This window comes from Cebus imitator, unplaced genomic scaffold (assembly GCF_001604975.1).
Source record: "Cebus imitator isolate Cc_AM_T3 unplaced genomic scaffold, Cebus_imitator-1.0 Scaffold123, whole genome shotgun sequence".
NCBI lineage: Eukaryota > Metazoa > Chordata > Mammalia > Primates > Cebidae > Cebus > Cebus imitator.
The window spans coordinates 2,709,451-2,715,992 of NW_016107438.1; positions in this window are offsets into that span (position 1 = coordinate 2,709,451).

Sequence of the window (6,542 nt, forward strand, 5' to 3'; positions counted from 1 at the left end):
CGTCCTACCTGAAGCATGGGACTGAGAGTGGGGGAAACTGAGGTACCATCCCCAAAAGCAGGCCTCTTGAAAACAGCAAATGTGGCCTTCAGTCTAGACTGACACTTGGGCTTCTTCCACAGACAGCCTGAGCAAGCTTCCTCCTCCAGACCAAAGTACGAATTTCGAGTAAGAATCACTATGAAACAATAATATCTGATGGTGCAAGAGTGTCCGGGACACACAGGGGTTCCAAAGAGAGCGGAAGTTTTCTGGCTGCGGAGACCCAGGAAGAGCTCTGCAGGGGAGGCGTGTGAGTTGAGCCTGGGGGGATGGGCAGGATCTGGGTTTTGGGCATGGGAAGGAGCTGGGGAGGAAATCTCGGGCAGAGGAAAGAGCCAAAGCAAAACCACAAGAATTGGGGCAGGAGATCAGTGCTTCATGTTCTGGGGAATCAGCCGTGAGGAGGAAAACAGGGAAGCAATTCAGGGAATTTTAAGGAGAGAGAATGACGAGCCCTGGCACCAGATCAGATGGGAAGACAGTGAGGCGGAGAGGAGTCTAGATGACTCCCAGCCTCGAGCCTTGGCCATGGGCATGATGGAGCTGTTGATGGCGGGGAGCCTGGGGGAGGAGGAGGGTTTCCTGCAACGGCAAGAATTCCATGTGGAGTTGGAGAAGCCCGAGGCACATCGGGGGTAGGTCAGGGGACACTGGTTATACTGAAGCCCCCTTATCTGCTTCCCTTTCACTTTCCCTGGTTGCAGTGACCTGTGGTCAACCACAGTCCGAAAATAGGAAATGGACAATTCCAGAAATAAACTGTCTGTGCGTTTTAAATTGCACCTCGTTCTGAGCACTGTGATGAAAATCTCATGCTATCTGGCTTCCTTCCGCCCGGGACATGACCCCTGCCTTAGTCCAGCATACCCGTGCTGTGAACACCACCCACCCACTAGTCACTTCGTCTCAGTTACCAGATCGAACAAGCATAGGATGCATAGGATTCGGCGCTGTCCACGGGTTCAGGCATCCACTAGGGGTCTTGGAATGTTCCCCCCCATGGATAAGGGAGTGGGGACAGCTGTACTTGTCATGAGCTCAGGGAAATTCCAGGGTTACAGTGGAAGGTTTTTAAATCATCTACAAGCCACTAAATAGGGTCCCCATGAGTGAGGCCCTTGGATAGGCCTGCTGAGGTGACCAGAGGAGAGGAAGAGGTAGATAACTGAGAAGGGGGTGGCAGTGGCAGGACGCCTGGATCTTACCACATCAAGGAAGCCTAAGGTAGTAGCAAGTTTCCAGGAGGAGGCAGTGGGCAATCCCCAGAGCAGGGACTGCAGGGAGGCCCAGGAGGGAGAGGGCTGGACAGGCCACTGGACTGGCCCGGTAGAAGGCTGCACAGACAAATGTCAGTGGTCAGGGGAGAGGGCGCGGATGCCCCTGTTTAACTCTTCTTCTAAAGCCTTGCTGAGAAAGGAAGGAGAGCGGCTTTCCCTGGGATGAGGAGGGGTTTTGTTAAAGGGATAGAGAGGAGGGTGTGATCTGTGGGATCAGGGAGCTTTAGGTTTGAAAACTGGGCCTGGTTCAACCAGCTGAGCACCTCTGTATGAAATTCCACAGCTAGGGCTGCGTGAGGTGGCTCCTGCTTATAATCCCAGCACTTCGGGAGGCTGAGGCAGGTGGATCACTTGAGGCCAGGAGTTTGAGACCAGCCTGGCCAACAAAGTGAAACTTAATCTCTGCTAAATATACGAAAAATTAGCCAGGCGTGGTAGCACATGCCTGTTATCCCAGCTGCTCTTGAGGCTGAGGCACAAGAATCACTCAAACCCAGGAGACAGAGGTTGCAGTGAGCCAAGATCATGCCACTGTACTCCAGCCTGGGTGTCAGAGTGAGACTCCATCTAAAAAAAAAAAAAAAAAAAAACAAAAACAGGGGGTGTGGGTGTGGTGCTGGGTGCAGTGGCTCACACCTGTAATCCCAGCACTTTGGGGGGCTGAGGCAGGCAGATCACCTGAGGTCAGGAGTTTGAGACCAGCCTGGCCAACATGGTAAAACCCCATCTCTACTAAAAATACACAAATTAGCTGGACGTGGAGGTGGGTGCCTGTAATCCACACCCCACCTTGGCCTGCTTCAGTCCCCTCCCAACCATCACACGCCACTGCTGCAGGGGGCTGATTATCAGGGACTCAAATGCCAGACAGGACCCAGTACCTTGTCTCAAGGAGCTCAAAGTTCAGATAAAACGAAGAGAGAAATAGTCTAAAAATCAAAATGGGATTGGGCTCCGCCGGGGAACCACAACCTAGATCTCCAGTCCAAATGCTGCCTCTTTGATACCTTAGTGAGCAGCCATTAGGTCCTGCGAGTGTGACCTCCATGCCATCCCTTCCAGGGCAATGACTGGCTGAAAGCCAGGGCGGGACAGAAGATGCCAGCATCACATCACATTAGGCTCATGCAAAAGCCACCTCAGCAGCTCTGGGCATCCAGCCCCGCCTTCTTGGGGTAACACATGGGCTGGGCACGTGCCCAGAGAGTGCCACATGCCTGTCAGGCTGGGGCCTGCCTCACGCCTCTCCAGGGAGGCTGCCAGAAGCCCGGAGCTGGGCAAACCCCAACAGTGACTCAGGTGAGGGGTGGGGGCTGGGGCAGGAAGGCTGCAGCCCAGGCCAGATTGTGGACCCCTCCTCCCACCTGGTGTCTGGTGAGCCAAGGGACAGGGCAGGAGTGTGGCAGGCTGGCAGTGGCAGAGACAGGCTGGGTGCCCTGCCTGGGAGCACGTCAATGCCTCCTTTTGCAGGAGGAGAGTCTGCTTGGCAGACTGGCATAGACACGGCCTTGGGCAGATGCAAACTCAGAGAGGATGCCTGACGCCAGCCAGGCAGCCCTCCATCAATGAAGATCCTGCATCCAGGACAAAGGTGCAGCCACTGCCCAGGCCGGGGCAGGACCTGCCCTCTCAGCTTGCAGCAAGGAGCAGGTAGAGGGATTCATAGCCTGGTTCCCTGGGCTTTGGGTGCAGAGTCTGGGAGAAGAGGCCCTGGACACCCTAGGGGAATCGAGGGGGCTGGGTGCCAACCAGGGTCACTAAGCCACTGAACCAAGCCACACAGCTGCCTATTCCCTGGGGCCTCCTGAGACAGAGATGACATTTGCCCAGCATTTGAAAGTTTACAAAGCACTTTCACAGCCATAATTCCATGTGATCATTTCATTAGTTCTGCCAGAGAGGCATTATAGGACCCATTTTATAGATGAACAACTAAAACCCAGAGGTTTGCCCAAGGCTACCTGCGAGTGAGAGGCTGCGCCAGGCTGGGACCACGTCTGCAGCTCTAGTGCCCTGGTCTCGTTTCCCCCATGCCAGGCTGGCTGCTGCCAACAGGGGGGTAGAGGTAGAGGTGGTTGCACTGGGGACGGGGTGGAGATGAAGGGTGAGGGCAAGGGTGGGCTTCTGGAGAGGTGGGGAGCCTGGAGTGGGACTGGAATTCAATTCAGAGAGGAGGGTGCGGGGTGAAGAGAAACAGACCCCACTTCAATGTTGCCAAAGGCTCATCCTCCTCCCAACATCGCCTGCCCACTCCCACAAAGAGTGACAGAAACAGCTGGAACCCACAAGGGAGAGAAGAAAGCGGTCCCAGTTCAGAGGCTGGCGTCTTAACCTTGATGCTGCCACCGGCACCCCCTCCCCCCACCCCAGGCTGCAGGAGGCTGGTGCTGCTGGGAGCCTGGCACAGGGCCACATAGGCTAGGCCTGGTGGAGAGGGGCAGACCAGCATGGCCATTCCTACCCGGGGTCCCTGCCTGGACCCCTCAGCCTATCCCCAGGTGCCCATCACGTTCCCACCCGTGGGGGTTCCCCAGAGCCTGGGGCCTCAGTTCAGGATTCGGAAGAGTCTACCTTCTCAAGACACCCCACTCTTCCCAACTTTGGGCTCTGCTCTTCTGGATCCCACTGGCTAGCCCCTCAGGTACCCTCCCCATGTCCCTGAAGTGACATCTCCTGGGCCCACCTTCTAGAACACTCTTCCCACCTTTGCTGCTGGTTATTTTGGTTTCATCCCCCAAGGAACATGAGTGGAAAGAATGTGAGCTTGGCCGGGCCCGGTGGCTCACGCCTGTAATCCCAGGACTTTGGGAGGCTGAGGCGGGCGGATCACCTGAGCACAGGAGTTCGAGACTAGCCTGGCCAACATGGCAAAACCCCGTTTTCTACTAAAAATACAAAAACTTAGCTGGGTATGATGGCACATGCCTGCGGTCCCAGCTAATTGGGAGGCTGAGGTGGGAGGATTGCTTGAGCCTGAGAGGCAGAGTTTGCAAGGAGCCAAGATCAAACCACTACATTCCAGTCTGGGCAACAGAGTGAGACCCCATCTCAAAAAACAACAAAAAAGAATGTGGTTTTTAGCCACACAGTTTTGGGCTAGAACCCGGGGCTCGGCCCCTTGCTAGCTCTGGGATGTTGGGCAAGGCAGTCACAGATCCTCTCTGAGCCTTTGTTTCCTCAGCTGTGAAATTCGGATCAACAGCAGCCACTTCAGAAATTTGCTGCAAAACTGAAAGCTAACATGTGTGATGTTGGATCTAACACAACCCTGGGTCACAGTGGATACCTGAGTCATTGTCACCTCCACCCTGGCATCAGAAGCCCCCACAGGAACCCCAGCCTCCAGTCCAGCCTGTCTCCCTCCCTGCGGCCAGTGCAGGCAACTCATGTCCCTGGAGGCCGCTCTACACGTTGCCATTTGGAGTCTTCGCTGCAGAGCCTGTTGCCTGTAGGGCCATCTCCACAGACCTGTCTGTAGCCACATTCCTTTGACACCTCTTCCTGGAAGCCTTTCCAGATTTCTCTCTCACATCGCCTCCAGGACTTCCTTAGCACTTTGTATAGCAAGGGCTCTGCTCTACTTTGGGTCTTTACTTCTTGTATTAAACTCTAAGCAGATTCATCTCTGCAGCCCCTCCGTCCCCCCCACCCTCCCCCAGGGCCCTGAGCTCTGACTTCGGTCCTCTTCCATGACAGCAAGGTCAGCCCACCTCCCTCCTGCCCACTCAGATCCACTTCCTCACGGAGGCGTCATACCACATGGCTGGTCAGTGAGTGAGGACAGAGCATGGCCGTCCAGGAGAACCTGGAACCCAACTGTGTGCAGACAGATAGACAGACAAAGAACACACAAGAGCAGAGAGAGGCAAATGAACGGGGCCAGGCCTGTGACTTAATCCAGCCTGACACGGTTTGGCAAAAGCCACTCAAGGTTGTCCCTGAGGCTGAAGCCAGGCCAGCAGCTTTCGCCTTCCCCCATTCTTGGCTCATGGTGATGTGGAGAAGGAAAAGCCACCCACAGGCACTGATTTGTGAGAAAGATGCAGCCGGGGCCTCTAGGCAGGAGCTGGGGGAAGGCGGTGGGGTGCGGGGAAGGATGGCTGAGCTTGGCTGCGGCTGACACAGGGCTGCAGACGACAGCATCGCCAGCCTGCCTGCTCTCTGGTCTGCTCTCCTGCACACTCGCTGCCCCAGCTCTGTTTGGATTGTTAGTACAGTCCCTTCTTTCCCTGAACTGCAGCCTCTTTGAGAACGAGGGACTGGCTCTTATTCATTAATTCTCCCTCCCCAGTGCTGTGCCCAATGGCCAGTTACTAGTACAATCACCCCACTGTACAGATAAGGAAATTGAGGCTCAGAGAGGCACAGTGACTCTCCCAAGGTCACACCGTGGATGCACAGCAGAGACAGAAACCCACTGGAGACCTGGACTTTTCCCACAATCCCCAGAGTAAAGGTTTCACAGCAAGATACCCTCTGCAAACTCCCAAACCTTGCTGGTTGTGAAGGAATTGGTAGCGGATAGCAAGCTCCCTCCTTCCTTCCCATGGACCCCCAGGGCTCCTAGCTTAGAAGGCCCTGAGCAAGGCCGCTCAGCTACTGACCAGGCAGTTTTACTACAAACCCCTGCCTCTCCCTGCTTTCCTTTGCCGCCCTGGTGCTACAGAGGAGGAACCGGGGCCATGGAGGTTCGGTGAGCCTTGCCAGCAAAGCCTCCCTGAAGGCCACTCAGGGCTCTGGCTCCCAGGTTCCAGTCTGTCCTGCGCTCTGAGCCATCTTTGCAAAAATAGCAAAGCTCTCCCCTCTCCCAACTTCCTGCCTTAGGTTCAACCTCAGTGCCCTCTGCTATTTACAGCAGGTAAGAGTTGCTTGCTGCAACCTTTAAGAAGCCCCCCAGACTGACGGGAAAGATGTGTTTTTGGTCTCTGGTCATTTCCTAGTCTGATGGTGGAAACAGGTCACACATGGAGAATTGGTGAGAGACAAAGAGCGATGGGCATCGGTGCAGGCAGGGGGCTGGGGGCAGAGGGAAGCTGACATGAAAGGGCAGGGTGGATGGGGAAGAGTTTTTGGCCCAGTGAGAGGCCAGGGGGAGAAGAGCAGGCTTGTGTGGGTGAGGGGTGGAGGCTGCCTGCCAGGACTAGCCCAAGACCCCAGGGGGCTGGAGGGGGGTGTGGTGAGGTCAGGACCCTGGTGCTGGAGGCCCCAGATCCTGGACCCAGC